Genomic DNA, 20410 nt, shown 5'->3' on the forward strand with positions numbered 1-20410 from the left:
TACATGCAAAAATAACTCTGTCTATAATAACCTATTATGTTTTCGCTCTTAAGATCTAGTCAGTCTAGTCCAGTGTCTGAGAAAGGGCATAGGCTACTTTTTATCCGACTACGGAAAGTAGTTCCTACAGGTAAAACAACGTGAACCATGAACCAAATCAAATAAATAACCTTGAACTTTTTTTAACTGCAAAAAGAAAGTATCAAATTACAGCCAATTGTTTTAAAATAGCATACCTTCTTGTAAGACTTTGTTTATCACCTATAGTTATCATGATTACTTTAAAAACACTTCAGCCAGTAATTGTCCGTTACGGTCTCTTGAAAGTTTCGCTTCGTGCTGATAAATAGAGTCTTTCAGTGTGGTTTATGCCACAAGATTGTTATTTAATGTTGCAGTAAAAAATAATTTACATGGTCATGTAATCTTCTAAATAATTTGCATAATAAAGTGTTAATTTTCACCTAATTACCTACCTGTTTTCTGTGCAAAATTTTTTTTATTTGGTCACAACAAAGCTAAAGAATAACAATACTTTAAATACTTATGTCAGAAAAGAAAAATAATGGAATTAAAAACTTTTAAAGTTGTTACAAAAAATACTTAATTTGGAATGAGACAAATACGCGCTACATTTGTTTTTTTTTTACATTCCAAAAAGAACATAATGAGTATTCGAATTTTAAAAATAGGAAAATAGGAAAATAGGTTTTAATGCAGTAAATTATTACGACTTCATGGTCTTCAGGTTTTGAACGACGCGGCGACGCGGCGACGTTTTGTTTTTAATTTTAGTCTTTAGTCTGTTCTTCTAATTAATTTCTTAATATTCAGATAAATTAGTTACGCATAAAATGAAGCTGATTGATGATTTTTTAAAGAAAAATAGAGCTTTTTATATGTTTACTTGAGAAAAAATACTCAATATTACCTACTCGCTTTTCGCTGATAGTTTGTAATTTCTCCCACCTGATTGGCAGTGAGAGGGTACTCCTACCCTCCCCAGAGTGATTACTGCATCGCGAGCGTGCCTATTCTAATTAGCTTAATGATGTTTTGCGAAATTACTGTTATCGTTATATTTGCACCGTGTATGCATTAATCTGTCACGAAGAACGCTGCCGGCTATTTCTCAGTAGCCGTTGATGGTGTAAGTCCTTATTACGTAAGATTTACTAAGGTGGTGAAATATGGAGTGGCTAGTACATATTTTTCTCTTCTGTGTTTAACGATTTTTTTTCTTTTTTTTTAGGCAGAACAAGAAAAATACAAACATCTAAATTGATAATGTCCTCTTTTTTGATGTTGGTTGAAATAATCCGACACTACGACAGGACTATTCTTTGTTAGCCTAGGTGACAGAATCGTCTATGTCCATAAAGCATTTTAGCATAGTGCTTTTTGATTATTATTGATAACCATTTTCTTAGTCAGAAATGGTATTTTTGATCTCTATTTTACAAATCTCCTCTAGATAAATGTTTTATTTTTCTTCTATACGAAAGAGCATGAAATAGTGCATTATTTTTCCTACTGTATTTTATGACCTGTGACTGTGACCCACGTGCTGTTGCATATTGGGTAACTTTTAAAACTCCAGTTACCTAAAAAATCTTCCAAGCCTAAACAATTTGCAGTCATGGTAACCAATTGATTGTTTGGGCGGTTTTCACTTGTTTACTGTTTCGGGGCGGCCTCTACTGTCGTTACTAAGAATTGAATAAAAAAATTCAAGCACTCGTAGATGGCGTTGTAGAAGCAAGTTCTTAAGTTCTTCAATTGTCTTGAACTAGTTCAGTTTTTTTGGTAGATGACTCTTTTAGCGCAGTGGCTTAGGAACAATAATTTTTGATACCGATTTCGGTGGGGGCACAAGAATAATAATGATACGATAGTCGGAATACAGAAGGATTGGGATAAAATAATGTTGTTTGATATTATTGATTCAAATTATTTACTAAAAAAATATTTTAAATATAACGATTTGTAGAGTGGCTATGTAAAATATTTTTGCGGTTTCATATGCTGCTACGACGTAGGCATAGTTGCTACAATATTTCTGGCGGTTTTAAATCAAAGTTATTTTGCATGTATTATAATCTCATTATATTAAATAGCAACCTAATACCCATTGCACATTACTGGCTAAGTAATAAGCTTGTCGTTATTTAATACTAAAACAAATGTTCTTGATAAATGTTCGCGAAAATTGAGGTTACACTAAGGTGAAATAGTTTATGTAAATTAGATTAAATTATAGTAATTTACTAGAAGTAGGCACAACATAAATTTATTCGCTGTCTGCATCGAGCTTAGCTTGCTTAAACGTAATTTAAGTGGAGACTGCATTGCTTGAGGGTGCGTCTACACGGTGCAAGTAGCTTGCGCATATTGAGGTACATGCGCAGGTTACAAGCATTTTAAAAACGTGCGAACCTAGCGACTCGCGCATGTACCCAAGCAAAATAACCCATCCGTGGGTTCTTGTCATTTGTCACTTGCGCATGTTAACTTGCTCCAGCTACATGCACCGTGTAGACGCACCCTAAGTTAAGTATTTTTTGTCGGATAATTTATTTTAACAAGTGTAACATGTTCAACGTAATTTAATGACGTATTAGCCTGTTTGAGTTTAAATTATTTAAAATTTTGTTGCATTTTTCTGATGGTTTAGTGTAAAATTTAAAGCATAGTGATTTATATGGATTTATAGTAAATTGATTTTAAATGCTAGAGAGTTGTGTACAAAAAAATGTGCAGGTTTCTGACCCTTGTCCTTTTTGTTTACAATGAAGGATCTTATAGACAATATTTACTTTAGTTAGAAATTAGTACTTTAATTAAATTAAGGTAACTTCATACTCTGTTATAAATACCATTAATACAAGTAGGAAGGAAATCCACCATAAAATATAAAAGGAAGACCTTGATATGCAATTTGAGATAATCAAATCATGCAAACCACAGCTTAATAACACAGGGTGTGTCTATTAACGAGTTATTTCTACCCATGAATAATTTCTCAGTATTTGGCACACCTTAACTTTTGCATACACCATGTATAATAGGCGTGAACTAGTAATAGCTTATGTAATTAAGGGTAGATTGTGTGGAGCACATTTCGTGTTTCTATACTAATACTAGCTTCCGAACGCGGTTTTACCTGCGTCCCTAGATATGGTGCCAAAAAAATATACTATGTCTTTCTCCCGGGCCTAAACTACCTTTAGCCCTTCACACTTGATGGCGTAACCAAGGTATATAGGATTAATTTTTATGTATGAATGAATATATATTATAAAGAAGATTTTTTTTGTTTCTTGGTTTGCGATGGATAAACTCAAAAACTACTTGTATTTTAAGACCTATAATTTTAACCATATTTTAAGCAAATAAATTCTATTATATTCTACTTGACTGATTTGAAAAAATCTTTTACCATTAAGCTACATTATCTGCGTGTAACATAGGCAATATTTTATCCGGGTATGGCAGTAGTTCAAACTGGACACAGATGGAACTGCTGACAGAAGCTATTGTATTATAAAAGGCGTGAACTAGTAATATCATATGTAATTAAGGGCAGATTATGCGGAACATTTCGTGTTTAATTTACTTATGTAATTGAAGTGCTAAGCTTGTTTTTATGGGTTTGAGAGTTAATGTTTTTGTCGCAGATTTTAATATTGTGGCCATTATTTTAATTTAATTATACCTGAATAGTGTCATAATGTGAAAATAGAGTATAATGACTGTAGGTGTGATCATCACGGAAGCGAAATAAATTATTAAGGTGTGTCTCTTTGTCAGAGGAAGCACAGTTTTTAGATTGATAGCACATATATGTAGATAAAAATAAAACCAGTACAATAAACAGGTTCAGTAGTTATATATCTAACACAATAACAGGATTTTTGTTTGTTTGTCTGGATCCTAAAGGCTCCGAAACTTTTAAACCAATTTGAAACATTCTTGGACTATATTAAGAGTAACTTGACTATATTTTATCCCGGTACAGACAGTAGTTCTCAGGGATGGCGGGGAAACGGCAAGTCAAATCTATGTTTGTGTAGTGAAAACTCCTCTATTTATATTTTGAACTATGAAAGTTTTGCTTTCAATCAATTTGGAAAATAGGTAGATATCATTTATCAAAACATCTACAAAGTCTACAAGAATATAACCTATCTTCAAGGCAATCTGAAAGTTTTCACTCTTTCCATTTAATTTCGCCTGATCTTGACTAACGTAGTTTATAATAATTTATGGCTTTATGAGCGGATAACTTGCGGCCTATGAGTCGGCACGCGAGAGTAGCTGGTGACGTCACAGTAATGTCTTTATTACTAGTATAATCTATTTTGTGCTGGACATTAAAAACGTTATGTAGCCGCCTAATAGTTGTAAAAATAAGTCGTTAAATTTTGGTGTAAGTCCAGCATATCAGGAAAGAGACAGTGCTCGTAATCGCCATTTATGACTTGACCATTTTGTGGTATATAGAAACAAACGTACTGACTTTTATCTTGGTGAGTCTTGATTATAACTATAATTAAAAAATATTAGAGTGGAAAATATGAGTGCAATACTTTTTTAAGATATTTCAAAAGTACCTAGTTATATATTGTTAGTTGAAGCTAAGTTAAAGCATATTTTTATAGATTGTTAGAGCGTAGATATATTGTCATTGTCATCAGATGATATTTTACTGATGAACAGAAGGCCTCAATTGACCCCGTTTTAAATAGTACAAAAGCCTTCTATTAACCCATTAAAATAAATATAAGACTAACCCAGTACAAATTGCGTCGCAAAATATTAGCAAAAACATTCATCAATACAACCAATTTCCTGATATCCTGAAATTCAGGTCGATTCGCTTTTCATGGGAACTTCCTATAGTTTGCAATATCCGGTGTTTGAAGGCTTTCACTCGATTAATACTCATCATGCTAAGTTGTTACGTCACGTCCGGTGGGGAGGCTTTTATGACTAAACCTTGTGCAATTGGTCTACGGGAGTATTTGACCCTAAATTAGTCAGTGGTCAAGATGACGTGGTTTCGAAGGAAGTTTGTCATTGTAAAGGACAATGGCCGAGTTGCTAAATTATGACTAGAAAGTTTTTGTGTTTGTGAATCACACTGGTGTTAATTCAAAACCAAATGCATTACGAATATTTCAGAAACCTAATGTTTCAGTGAAATTGTGTTATTGTTTTTCGTGGAAAGGGAAATGACTGGTGGATTTTTACAGCCCCGGATCTTCAATTTTTTTTAGGCGGGGCAAAAACTGAAAAATGCCGCCCCGCCTACCTACATACTTATGTTTATTTTCACCAACGAAAGTCACTTTTTTGGTAGGTAAATGACTTTAAAAAAAGTGTCCAAATCATTGTAGGCTCAAACAGTTGGCCAGGTTTAAGTAATGAAAGTCGAGACAGATTAATGTACACAAAAAGTTAATGAGTTATAAAAAGTGCTGTGAAGTAACAAGCAGTCAGAAGCGCAAACTTTTTTGTTTTTGAGGACTCCAGAAATAGTTTATTTTGCTACATTTGACTTATAAAAGGTAAGACAGCGTGGATTTGACTTATGAAGTTAACAAGGCAAAGACTGTATAATACTGCGCGAGCGAAGCGAGCGCGAAATTTTTTGAGCCTACGACACAAAAGTACATTGTCAAGCAACATGTAGCCGCGAGCGCAGCGAGCGCGAACTTTTAAAAGTTATTTGTTTGAAGACTCCCAAATTAAATTGGGAATAATGTACAAATAAAAAGAAACCGTGATTAGAGCGAGTGTCATTTGTGTTCGTTGATTTGGTGCGTCAATAAAAATAATAAACTATCAGAAAAATAGCACATACATTGTCATTTAGCCGCGAGCGTAGCGAGCGAGAATTTTTTCACTTAGTTGGAGGATGTTAAAAGTGAAAAATAATCAAAATGATCAATTAAACAAAGCGAAGGCGACTTTCTTAGAAACTTTGCTTGTCAGTATCATGATGCAATGTGGAACTTCCTTATTAAACGGGTGTTATTTCTGCGAAATTTTCTGGTGGTGGGGCGTCCCGTGGCGCCCCTGAGACCGAGGCGCCCGGGTTATTCGCACACCCTGCACCAATGGTTAAGACGGCCCCGTAGGTAACTATTATGGTAATCTGTGATGTAGAATTTAAAATACACAAACACAAACCGCGTTCGTACAAACTTCGCCGCCGAGGTCCGCCGCGACGTCCCGTTCTCTGTCCTCCCGACCCTTGCTCATCGAGCGAGCCCGCGAGCTGAGCCAGTAGCTTTAAATTCCCCATTTAATAATAATGATCATATGATCCAGCCTGTGCCTTTGCTGCCTCCCCAGCGACGCCCTAAGCCGAGGTCCGACCCCACAGGGAGTACCATTAGCGCAGTCGCTTAGTTTATAAGTTGTTTTACGCCCCTGGCTGGAGGCCTTAAATTCTAGGCATCCACAGGGAAAAGTCCGGTTTAGCAGTACACGGCCTCCTAGGCTGAACTGCGAGATGCCATACCAAATAAAATAAATAAAAATAAAAAAAGAATTTAAAATCAGTCAGCCGCCTGATTTTGCCGCCCCCTGAATTTGCCGCCCGGGGCATGGGCCCCGGCTTGCCCCCCCCTAGATCCGGGGCTGGATTTTTATCAATGTGCATATCTATCTATAATAACGACAAAAAGTTAGCTTTACCGCTAAAGACGTGTTTTTGTGGTTAGCCCTGCCTAAACCAGGAATCAACGTCCACTCATACCCAAATATATTGTCTTGAAACGGATATAAGTTCATTTTAACATATCATACTTTAATCCAAAAGTTTGTGAAGATGAATAGAAATTTGCTTTCACGCAAAAACTATCAAATAAATTTTAATCAAACATCGCAGCAATATAGCCTAGACATCAAACTAACACATACTCTACGTTTTATCCATATACAACAAGTATTTCCCTTGTCACGCAAGTAAAACTGTGAGAAAATGCTAGTAAATCATATCAACTGACAGCGTTTCGTATCTCTGATACGATATGTCCCTACAAAGGAACATCGTCCGTCAGAAAGACATCAACGATGGTGTCAACTTATCTACGTATTTGATATCGACGTTTGAAAACTATGGATGGGAACTGAAAGTTTAGTCGACTTTGTTTCTGTTAAAAATGTTAACACAAGTCTTGAATGTGATACATAATTTTTTGAAAACTAATGTTATGTTATGTAGAAAGTATAAAACAATAGGTTTAGTAAGAATAAATTCAATTTTTATATAAACTTGAAACCAAAATGCAGGTTCGTTTCACTACTGCACATCTGTGTAAATGTTAATGAACTTGTATTAATAAAATTGTTTTTAGGTAATTATTTATTTAATAAATTCAGTTTAATCAGCCAGTATTGTAGACCAGACAACGCATATGTACGTTTTTTTGTTAATTCGTTTTCATACTGAAAGTACAAACTATTGCCATGTGTAATAAAATAAAATAATTACCTATCTATCTTATACTAAGATAATTAATTTATCGTAAATCCTATTGTAATACATTTTTCCAACAAGTTAGAAATCACAGCCATTGCTGTCTCGCCCTTGTGAAAACCTTGACTTGCTCAACAGTTCTATAAGTTTCATATAATTGAAAATTTCACCGTTTAATGCATATAGGCTGAGGTTAGATATGATCTAGATTCTAGTTTATTTGACCTGGGCTTACATCGATGGTCAACGTACTTAATAATATTGTAATTAATAAACGGATCTCGTTAACTTAAAAATAAATGGGTTTTTGGCAGCAATTTTATGTCAGATTTCTTAAAAATAAATAGAATTGTATATTTAGAATTAATTAACAGAGTAATATTTGTTTTTTTTAGAATACGGTGTGATTTGAGTTATCAGATAATAATACTGCTGTACATTCATTTGTAGTTTCCACAAATTTTCAAGCCGGCAAGACTTGATCCTAAATTGAAGTTAAACGAATAATATTAAAAACAGAATTTATTTGATTTGGTAAAGTTAATACAACATAAATTACAAAAGGGTATTTTTCCATATTATTTTGTCTACTTACAATGCGACAGACAAAACCATTCATAGACTAGACTATTATTAACGCACATCGAAGTCAATGTCCCAATAATATTAAATTGATATTGTTTGATCACGTGACATCCACAGTAACTACAGAGTTTTTCCATTTCTTTTGTAAAGCAAGAATACCCGTTAACTGCAAACTAAACTGCTTAGCTGTGGTCTCCTATACGTGAAGGAGTACACCGACAAAATTCAAATTGTTTTGTCATGCCTCTGTCATGTTATGTTTTTGGAGATTTTGTTGGAGATCCTAAATAAAATAAATAAACAGTCGGTCGATAGTTGGCACGACGCGACGGTAAAAAAAAGAAAAGTTAGTCAATCGTCAGTCAATCAAAGTTTTTAGTCGATCTCATACCGACTAAATGCCTGATCGTTGTTATGGGCATACATCTCCATACTTAGGGCTCGTTTAAACTGTAGGGAAACTAAAAAGTCTGCAGTGTGCCGATACTGTAACTGTTGCCGCCTCCCTCGCGAATTGTTCAGTTTACCCGAAGCAAATGGATTAGGAGATGGTATCAGAAGCTAAGTTCACAGTCATAGGTAAAAAGCATTTTGCTTTTCGATTTGTATTTAGTCAATTATTAAGATAGCTATTTTTTTCATTTTTACCTTGTACTAAAATATTACTTTAATAGAAATAATCTGTACCATGCATGTGAATGAATATTTTAACAGGAGAAATGGTTGATTTTGTTAGTCACCTGAATGACTTTAGTGACAATTTCTAATATTATTGTATAAAAAATGTGGCTTATATATCCCTTTTACATTCAATTTGGTTCATACGTCATTACACATATTATTAAACATCATTGTTTTCTTTGAATCACAACAAACTTTTGATTAGTTACTTTGTAAATTACCCAAAGTCCTCGGCCCACTGACCTTCAAAGTTTCCAAAGGCAAAAAAAAAAAAACCTATTTAGTAAAATTGCAATCAACGTTATAGCGTACAAAGTGTAGTTGGAACCTCGTTTTTATTTTGTAAGTAGGTTATTTCTTTGATACATTCCATTCATTACGGTTTACGCGAAAAATAATTATGCCTGTTTTGGGAATGATACTTAATAAGCATATTTTTGGTGGTATTTAACGAAATAAGCTTGTGTAAATTAAAATGTGTTCGCAAATATGATCAGAATATAACCGAAAAAATATAAAATTTCATGATTTTGAAGACACGTTTACAATTTGCAGCCTATTCCAACATTTTTACACTATAAAACGAAATATATCTTATCTAAGAACTTGGCACATTTCCATTTGATTCGTTCACGTGAAACTAGACAAGGCTTCAGGGGTTATATAAAGACGATCTCTATTGCATTACGTTGCACGGGCTGCATACAACTATGCACTTTGACAGACAACCAATTATAAATTATGATATAACTTTGTCGTATTTTTGTATTTTTGGGTCACGGTCGTGTTTGGTTTTAGTTGAAGCTTTAGTTTTTATATTTATCTTTTGATACTAAGAGTTATGACTCAGTTTCTTAGCAATACGGTTACATATAGTGATACCTATACAGAATCTTAAAAGTCTTTCTAAGTAGGGACGCAAGCTATGATCAAAATTATTTGTGAAGTTTAAGTGCCATTATTTGTATATTTTTCTACCCCAAACTACGAAAGTTTTTAAATTGTAGAATTTACCTCAACTTAAGTTAAATTCTACAATTTAAAAACTTCTTCTTAAGCTGATTATTATTACCCAACACTTAAGTGGAATACAAAAATTTGCAAAATCACCAGTCTAAGTACCAGCTAATTAATCGTCGCATGAAAGTAATTAATATTCATTAGTTGCAGCCCACCGCGACCTCCGTAAACCATACCTATAGGTACACTAGAAATAGGTAGGTATAACACTATCTTCATACATATTATAAGAGCCACCACACACTGTAAACTTTTAGTATGGCAAAAATGATAAGACTCATAAATGATGAAGCGATGATGAGATGCGGACATGATCAGGTATATGGCCGGTATCAGTTAGGTTAGGTTAGACACACTAAAAAGGTTGATTGGATTAACCATGGGGCCAATTATCTGACTAGCCGACCGTTTAGTCTGCGGGGACTCCAACCCTAAGGGGACGTCCCACCCAGGTTTTGAAAGGACAAATGATACTAAAACCGTAATGGCTGAAAATCGCTTGATAATATCCTACTGTTGCAAACGTTGATTTGCTAGTACCTATTGATAAATAAATATCAAAGAAATTTAAGACCAAACAAAGTTGAATTAAGTACCGCAACTTTATTGAGTCAACCGATGTGAATAATTCATGATGGTAACTGCCATTAAAGGGACGGCGGAATTTCACGAGGGAAATAAAAATCGTATGGAACCCCATTTCTGCATGTGTAATTGTGAACAAAATGTCTTTGTGTTTGTAGTGTTTTTACATTGTTTGGAAGGTTTTACTAGAGATAGGTGCTTTTGTATTGTGAGTATAGTTATAGGCATTTGTATGAGTACCTATCAATGTTTTTTTATTTCAGTTTAATGTACATTGTCAAAAGAATGTGTCAAATAAATAATGTAAAATTATATTTTTTTCCCGTTGGAACATATAATGAAAGCTGTGAAGCATTTAATTCTGATTGGTACCCTCAAAATAATCGTCCACTGGGTTATTTGTTTTGAGTTCATTAAAACATTTAATACAATGTGTATTATGATTGCAATAACCTAAAGTTAAAAGTTAAACATCATGCAGTCGGCAAATTAACGTAAATAAAAATTTAATGTTCTCTGTAAATTGTATGTATTTCGTGCAATGTTTTTGAGAAAGCTATAAAAATGTAATGAAATCATACTTTTGGCCATAAAATTATGAGTTTGATTTAAAATGCGGAGTGCTCAGATGAACCGAAACTTTTCGCGATAAAAAAAACATTCGTTATGAAATGTATTTAAAAACCTACGGGCAGAATAGGGACTGCAATATACGACTAACAACATTGAAACCCAAAATAGTTCCCAATTAATTATTATTCAATTCTAGTACCTAATTTCATAACCGGCAAACTCAACATAACCGTCACATACTTAGCAATTACAGAAGTGGCGCAGGCCGCATAGCCGACAAAAATCGAGGAACTCCACGCGCCCAACCAATGTAGTAAAACACTCGAGAATTTTGGCGTTTTACGAGCTTCCAACTTCCCTCATTCCTACGGCCTTAAGTATTAGACAGGTCAGCTTTACCCAAGGATGTGGTGGAACCCAAGGTCGGAAATCTCCCATCGATTAACAAGTAAGCACGCAAAACTCCTAGCTCTTACCCTTGACACAGAAATGGTCAGTTGGCGGCTTATATTCGATTTACACCTCGAATGTAGGCCGGGACGTGAAAATATCGCTTTTAGGCGGAAATAGGGGTCGTTTGGCCGTTTGGGTCAGAATTACTTGTAGCTGCGACATCGAGACAATGAGTGCTGATGTTGAATGTTTGACTGGAATTAGTCGGTTTATACCTGATTCTTGATATGGAAACTGGGTAATTATATTTTATTGTGGTTCTGATTTTGGGTGGTTCTTAAAGTACATAATTCGACGTGATGCACAAACCCCCCAGCTAAGCTATGTCGAATTTGAGTGGATTTAGAGCAGATCCACCTCGAGTACTACCTTACTGCGTAGAAACGGACTCCAGTTACGGTACGTTCTTCCAGTTACGTTAGAAACGGACTACATAATTTACAAAAAGCCTTTTCCATGTTCAGTATTTCAAATGAAGGTAAAAGCCTCTCATTTACATCAAACAAAAGTTTTGATTTGAAAGTGAAACAAATGACTCTTAATTTCTGCCACCAATCCAACACACAATTACCAGGAACTGTAACCAGTTTACCAAAGATAAGGTAAGTGTTAATATCTTCAGTATATAATAGCGTTCAGTAACGATTTTCCGTGGAATGGATCACAAGTGGCACGGCGACGCCGTCTGGCACACTTACCTCACGCTACTTCTATTAAGATTTAGCCTTTAATTGACCACCATGGTTTCTGTAGCACGCGGCCATGCCGTAAACGTGTGTAAAAATAGAATATCTTGTAATTTTTACAGGTGAATGGGTTTCAATTTGATTTAATGAGAGTAAATTGGTAAGTTTCCTGCGAAAATAATGAGCTAAGTATAGGTAAATAAAGTATGAGGTGTGGCTTCAAAAGTCTGAGAACATTTTTAAATGAAAATTAATTTATGTGAGGAAGATATAATCATTGAACATTAATTTTCCATACTTTTTTGTGAAAGTATTTTTTTGTGAAAATATTTGGCTATGGCTAAGAAAACATTAATGATTATTTGCTTTCACAACTAAACGCGTTTTTTTTTCAAAGACAGGCACTGCCAATTAAGTCGCTCACTGTTAGAGCACCTTTATTTCCTGCGACTGAGATTGATTCGCTAATTAATTCGCAGTGAATTTGAGTGATCAATTAATTTCGCAGCGATAGCCCTATTTGTGTGGCTTTAGTGTAAGGGGAAATTGTATTTTTACAAGGGTGAATTCAAATTGTGTGTAAAAAATTAGCAGTATAGAGTTGTGAATTCTGAACGTAAACCAGTGTCGAAGAGAGAGTCAGCATGATTTTGTCAACACACATAGCAGACATTGTAGGTATAAAAAATGGCATTCCAGCCACCCTAAGGTTCACAACGTCATCTCAAATCAAATTCAAACATCCGAATTCCTCTCGACCTTCAAGCTTCGAAGACACATGCACCATCGGAAATTCCTGTCACATACGACCGAATATTGATATATGCTCAAAGAGACAAGAATTCAAAATGGAAAGCGGATTCACACGCGAATAGCAAAACAAATCATATATGGCGATAGTTGTGATCGATCCGGCGGCAGGCATCCCCAGTGAGGGTAGTAAAAACGTAGAAAGATGTCTTGTAGAGCGACAGACAGACACGCGATCGGTTGCCAAGATATCGAACAGACATCGCTCCCTAAGAAGCAAGTTTCTGAACTCCCCTGAACACACTGCTATTTAGAGGTATATTTGCTTGGAAACGCCATAATTTCTGGAAATTGGGACAGGAGGAAGGGATCCCCCTTCGGTAATGTTGCTTTGTTTTCGGGGGATGTATGTAGGTTTTGTATACACAAACTACCGGAGGAGCCAATGTTTGTTTACATTTGGTCGGGTTGTTGCTATTAATTTCTTATTGGATCATTTAGATACAAGAAATATGATTATTGTTATAATTGAAGATAATGTGTGAGGAGTCTCAAATGGTACTGGTATCAAACGTGTCTTTACCAGGCATGCGCTTCTTTATCTCCGAGAAAAGCGCGCATTTCCAAAGTTGCGAAATTGATCGTTTTATTTAGGCAACAAGCTCAATTACAATGTTATGATACGCCATGAGAATTTCAACTTACCATCATGAATCGATTTAAGAATTATTAAAATCTAACAAAATACAAATATTACCAATACAACTGTAAGATACAAATTGTAACAATAGACACTGAAATATTTTCACAAACTGAAACCTAGACAAAACTGCTTTCAATTCCTTATCTCTGAATACCAAAGACAATCGTGCAACAATAACTCTAGAATAAGACAAAAAAAACAGAATGCCAATAGTCGAATGATCCTACTAATATCCTACTTATAATATTATAAACGCGAAAGTTTGTATGTATGGATGTATGGATGTTTGTTACTCTTTCACGCAAAAAGTACTGAATGGATTTTAATGAAACTTTACAATAATATAGCTTATACATCAGAATAACACATAGGCTACAATTTGTAAACATATTGTTCGAAATACTAAACCTGCGCAGACGAAGTCGCGGGCACCAGCTAGTAAATAATATTTGTGACAAAAAGAAAGCGAGACCCGCTCAGGTTTTTGAACAAGTAACTATGGATGAGCGTGACGTGATTGAGGGCTATTCAATAAAAATTCAACCGTAATCGGTGGATCTGCCTTGTTTCAAATATACGAGTATCTGTGGCTGCTTTGTGCTTCTGGAATAAGGAAGTTTCTGGAAGGTTTGAGAACTTTCAGACCTTACAGTGGTTTTGTACTTTAAAGATTGTCATACCTATGACATTTTTAGGTTACGTTGTGTATGAACTATGAGCTGAAAGTTAAACATGAAAATGTTGACTAAAATATTTTTCAGTAATTTAATCAACCTTTTAAAAGAAGAGTTTTAAATTTAAACTACTTATCTTTATACAAATCTAAAATTAATTACTATATACAAATTATATATAAACATAAAACATATATAAAAGAACATCGATCAGGCGTCGAAGTATAATTTTAAATTGCATGGGTTTTTGATAATTTTACCGTTGCCCCTGACACGAAAATTGCATTTGATTGGCATAATCACTGAAAGGATTGGATATTTTGGATAACGCACGTACATAATTTTTGGAGTGAAAATATTGCACAGTTAAAGTATCGATAAGTACTATTTACCCACTTTTTGTTCTTAAGATCTTGTCACGATTATATTAAGCGTATAAGTTGTTTGTCAAAAATATAAAACTACTTAAAATGTTATAATTAACACTTCTATGCTTAGACAGCGCCCCCATTTGTAATCTAAGTTGAACACTATAATTAATGTTAATAGGGAAGTTTCTACGCGTGATTTGATGTCATAATTCCAAATCGGACTTAAATTAAAAGTTTTATTTCGTTCGTCAATCAGTGCACTGAAAATTTGAAACTGAAACCGTTATGTTTTGCCCAAATAAATGTGTTTTGGATGCTTATGTTTTGAATCTATCAACTTTAAGTCTGATTATTGTCTATCTACTATTTTAGTCTATTCAATAATAAGTTTATTCAATTTATTTAAACAATATAATTCAATCCTATCAATAATTGTTGCAATGAAATAAAATGCAATATCTTATTTTACAATGTTTTAACACAGTACTGCAAGTAATAACAAGCAATTTGCTGAACGTAGTATAGTTTAACGTTTCATTGCAGGCGTTTTGTGCCGACGTCTCACGGTATCTAGTTATAATCAAAATGAAGTTCTGAAATACCATGTAATAACATAAAAAAATAGGAGCTTTAAATGGTGCAATGAAAAACAATAAAATAAATAAAAAAATAAAATGTATACAGATTTCGGTGATGATCAGGTTGTCTCAAAAGGACTTCAGCAAGATTTGGCCCTAAGATTAAAAAAATTGCCATTAACAAATCCAGGACTTTATAGACCCGTCATCTGGTAGATACTAATAAAGAAAATAATGAATTCCAAGTCAAGAATTCAGATATCAGAAGATGAAGTTCACAATTTTCCATTTTGAACTGCAATTAATAGCTACAGGGTTTTTCACGCACTTAATAATATTACTCTAGAAACTCAATAATATCCAAGTACAAGTTATTTATATTTACGAGTCACAATGTAGGTTAACACAAGTTTCTGATATCGAACAAAATGTTACAACTTCACTATTAACACCAGCAAGCGTTGTTTTTGGATCCAAAACGAGTAGGCACCCATGTACGATGTAGTATTTTTTAGTTTAATAATATCGGATCTTACATATTTGCGAAAGATAAAATATTCATGTTCACAAAAAAGCTATAACAAAAGTCGAAATAATTTTAGCATCTAGTATTTTTTAGTTCTAATAATATAAGCACCACTTTTGAATAGTCCACCTATTCAGTTCGTACCTACTCTACCTTAATTGAAAAAAAAATATCGAATGTGTTAGTTCCGGAAGCAAAGAGTATGAGGTGGAACATCTTTGCACTCAAGTCAAGATCTTTCATCCCGCCTCTTCTAGGAAGGGAAAATGGCGCGCGAAAAGCAAATTAAAAAAGTACACGAAAACAATCCCGAGTCTGAGGTTTTAACAAATAAAGATACGTTTCTTGGTGCTGTTTTAACATATTTATAAAGATAAATTCGCGACCATAAAGGTAGAAGTTACTGTTACTGTTACAGCCTTTTTATCGTCCCACTGCTGGGCTACGGCCTCCTCTCACACGGAGAAGGATTGAGCAATAATCATCACGTTTGCTCAATGCGGGTTGGTGATTTAAGGCAGAAGTAAATAGGTTTACTGATGTTTTAGTTTCACAAACGGAAGATGTTCTAAATTCAATTAGGTAATTTTATCCCATAACGGATCAAATTTTATTTTGCGCTCACATAAGAGTAAAAATTCGCTTTTCTGAGAAGGGGGAAAAATTACATAGTAAGTATCTATTTAATGTCGCTTTTTTACCAATAAGTATCTTCTCTAAAATCATCGCATCAAGCACTATCAGATTCGTACCCCTACAATTGAATAATAACAACTTGATTCTATAGATTATAAAGCAGCCATTTTTAAGTGAACCAAGAAGGTTGAAGGTTTCTCTCCAAAGTAAAACCTTTGGCGACCACGCGGCTAACGAAATTATGAAGGACATCTGTAATAGGTGTACCTGGAATTAATTTGGACTTAAAACAAGGCCACTGTTATGTGTAATAAAACACTGTGTACGGCTGGCTTTAGAATATTAGTGGGGTAAGCTAAATTGAAAGTAAAAACCAATGAAAAATAATGACTTGCATATGCAAATGCAATATGCAGTGGGAGACATTTTGTATTTTAATTGATAGTTCTAATAGTGAATTAGACTTGTAGAGCAAAAAATGTTTTAAATGTGGTTAACAGTTAATAGAAGTGAAAGAGAAATTTAAATATTTTCATTCCCCAAATTGTTGACTGGAGGTGTCAGGAATTCCCCGCGCGTACCTAACACGATATTTGGATAACAGTCGGTTACCGAAGCGAATACTAGTCCAGCTCGAAATTACTTACTCTAGAGTATTAAGTACTATTAAAAGCCCTAATCAAAAAATATAGGCAGGTTTTCTCTCAGGACTCCTTGATACTTGCACGCCATTAACTTCTTTCAGATCATCGACTAGCATTGATGAAATTACGCACTCTTTAACATCGACTAATCTAAAGCCTGACATAAAACTAAAAGGATAATCCTGCCCTGAAGCATGTTATAGTGGCCAATCACCACTACTCATTATTTGCGTCATAACAGTGCGAGAAAGCGAGAGCGTTCTGTATGGTCTGCAATTCAGCATAAAATATAACATTACCGGATCCAAGATCCCCGCCATGGGCACGGAGACGGCATCCTCGCCACCAGCCGCCACCAGCTTCTCCAGGACCTTGAGCGTCTGCTCCACTGCTGGCCATTCCCCCTTCTGCGCCAACATGAGGATCTTCGCAGCCACCTCCCTGATGTTGATCCCCGCACTCGGAGGCTTGGCCACATTCTCCGTCCCGTTGCTCTCCTTAACCTCCTTTTTATCACCATTGTTAGAAGAAGTCTCATCTTTAGCCTCATCCGCGGCCTTAGCCGGCGGGTTTTTGTCCTCGTCCACATTTTTCTTAGGGGGGCCCTTGCCTCCCTTCTTGCCGCCGGCGGCCTGAGACATCGTCACATAACAGTATCACATTTACGAAGCACTGCACAGGGTATCACGGACGGCCATGGCTCGAGCTTGCGAGTATGTTATTCGTTGGGCGGGCGGAGCATGACTGCGGCACGGTTGCGTACCGCCGACTTCTTGCATGATTCGAGTAAATAAAGGCGACGGTGCGCCCGGCTGGATTTACAAACAAACTCCCGCGAGCGATGTCTCAGAACGTCCCATGCATTGACCCATTTATTGTGTGGCGGGACCCTCGCTTGTTGCTGACTTTCTTGACAAACTCTCCCCTTTTTTGTTCCTTTCGGGAATAGTTTGTATCTTTTGTTTTTTAGGTCACAGTCAATCAGATTTTGAATCGGATAGGATATACAGCAGAAAATAAGCTCCAGTCTTCAGCAAGACTATTTCTGGAAACGAATCGTCAAACCTTTGTAACTAACTGTACCTATGTGTCGTACATACATACATTTCAACAAAGTAATTGAATTTTAAAACTTATTCTAATCCATTTCAATTTCGCTAATAGCCTTATTTATTAGTTTTTAATCTTTTAGCGAATTGCGAGTTCAATATACAGTGGTATTGTTGGGCATGACATGATATGATACACTCTCGATACACAATACAGGTTGCAATTTAGTAATGAAGTTAAACAGCACCGTCAGTGTTCGATGAGTTAACGGTTTCTTCAGCTTTCCAACTTCATGAAAGGAAACTTTGTATGCGAAGAAATAAGGATCTTGGTTATGCGATTCCGTCAGTAACTTTAAACATCGTTGCGACGTATTTTTGTGTGGGCGGTAGGCCTCACGACTTTATTTTGGTCGTAAAATCCCAAATAAGGTTAAATGCTAGCATAATTATAAAACGTATTTAAAGCAAAGGATCACCTAGATCTTTCACCCTGTGACCTTGTTAGAGAAAACAGGAAGGCGGAAAATACATTTGTAACGCATTTTCACCTACCTAGATCTGTATCGTGGCCTTAGGAGGTCGGCTAAATTTGCATGTTTCGTCACAGAGGGTTGCGGGGTTGAGCGGGGCGAGAGGGGGCGTCGCGTGCGCCCCACGCGCCACTTCCGGAGCGGCGGGGGGCGCGGGGCGGGGCAGCCCACGGCCTCGATTCAACCACCGCCAAGATCAGATACCAAAAAGAATACAAAGACTTGACCGTGGTCCGTTATGTTACGTATATAATTTGTGTGTAATTTTACTGCGGACTCCTTATGTAAGTGCGAAATATGGAGCTCTGTTACAATTTTTATTAAGCCCCAATAAGAGGTATCATGTGCCTTTGAGGGCCTTGTTTGCTTTTTGATGGATGGAGTATTGAATCCAGATTTATTACGCAAAACAATGTGGTGCTGGTTAATGCAAATAGTTATGACTGTACTCTGTACGCTTCGGACTGTTTTTTGCACAACCCATATTTGCTAATACTATCACCAAATGTTACACATTTGTACACTATTTTCGAACACAGAGCCTAATAGTCACAGGTTATTGTATGCCTGAAAACTGGTGACCAATGTATGTAGGTACATGACTGAAGATTTTCTTACGGTTTCTTTAAATCAATTGCTATAGCTCGATGATACATTTTTTGGAAGTAAAGTAGTTTCTTGCTTTGTTTTCTTGGTCTAGCACGGTTTCTTTATTGGATCACTTGCATCTTATTTGCCCTGTTGATCACACTGATGGTTCATAGGGCCCGGATTCGATTCATGCGTCAAGCCGAAATTGAGTTGTGAAGTTTTGAAACTATTAAAAAGCTGCCCTGATTTTGGAAGTCGGTAGAAGATATTACATCCCCTTACTGGGAGGTTAGTTATGTAAGGCCTGAGTAGTGCGTCCATTAAAGCTGTTTAGTAGCAGTAGTTCCGTCAGGCGGATTTGACAAAATATAGGTCGATTAGGTAAATCGATCTACCTTCTAATGACATTTTGTGTGAAAAATCCAGTCAAGTAATTTGTGACACAACACCTTGTGAAATTATATTCACCAGATCTTCAAGATGTCTGCTTCTGCTGTGTTTGCTGACTTTAGCACCTGTTGACGGAACCGCCTTAGCCTTAACAGATAATAACCAATGATTTCAGAATCGCATCAGTGGCCCGAACATTTAATTTAAAATTATATGAGGACCATACCCTGATGAAAAAGGATTATTAACCAAAAAATACAAATCCTCCTCTTTTATGGGAACTCGGTTAAAAAGGTTTGAACTATATAACAGTACCCACTTGTAGAAGTTTTATCTACATACTTACCTCAGTTTTATCTAGATACATCAGTTTTGTATACAAAACAACATGGAGATAAGTTTATACGTGCATCTCACCATATCACATACTAGCTTCGTTACCATGGTCTGCTCGGGCAAATACCTATATATGAGTGACAGCGTCCCTTTACTCAAAACGTGAATATGTTTATGATTTGATAAATTGCAGTCTTTGTATAGATTTTCATGAAGAAGCTTATGAGATTTGAATGAATAATAAGTAATTTCTTCCTTATTTAAAAATATAACATACTAGCTTCCGCCAGCAGCTTCGCCCGCGTGGTATGCTGATAAAAAGTAACCTATGTGTTAATCCAGGGTATCACCTATCTACATACCGAATTTCAATCAAATCGGTCCAGCCGTTTTTGCGTGATGGAATAACAAACATACATCCATAAATTCTCACAAACTTTCACATTTATAATATAAAAAAGTAAGAAGTAAGAAAAATTGTAGTTCGTAAAATATCAGTTTTAGTACCTAAATAAGTTGTACTAAAATAATCCACGGATATAACTTAACTATTTATT

Source organism: Helicoverpa armigera, chromosome 13, assembly GCF_030705265.1.
Source record: "Helicoverpa armigera isolate CAAS_96S chromosome 13, ASM3070526v1, whole genome shotgun sequence".
Lineage (NCBI taxonomy): Eukaryota > Metazoa > Arthropoda > Insecta > Lepidoptera > Noctuidae > Helicoverpa > Helicoverpa armigera.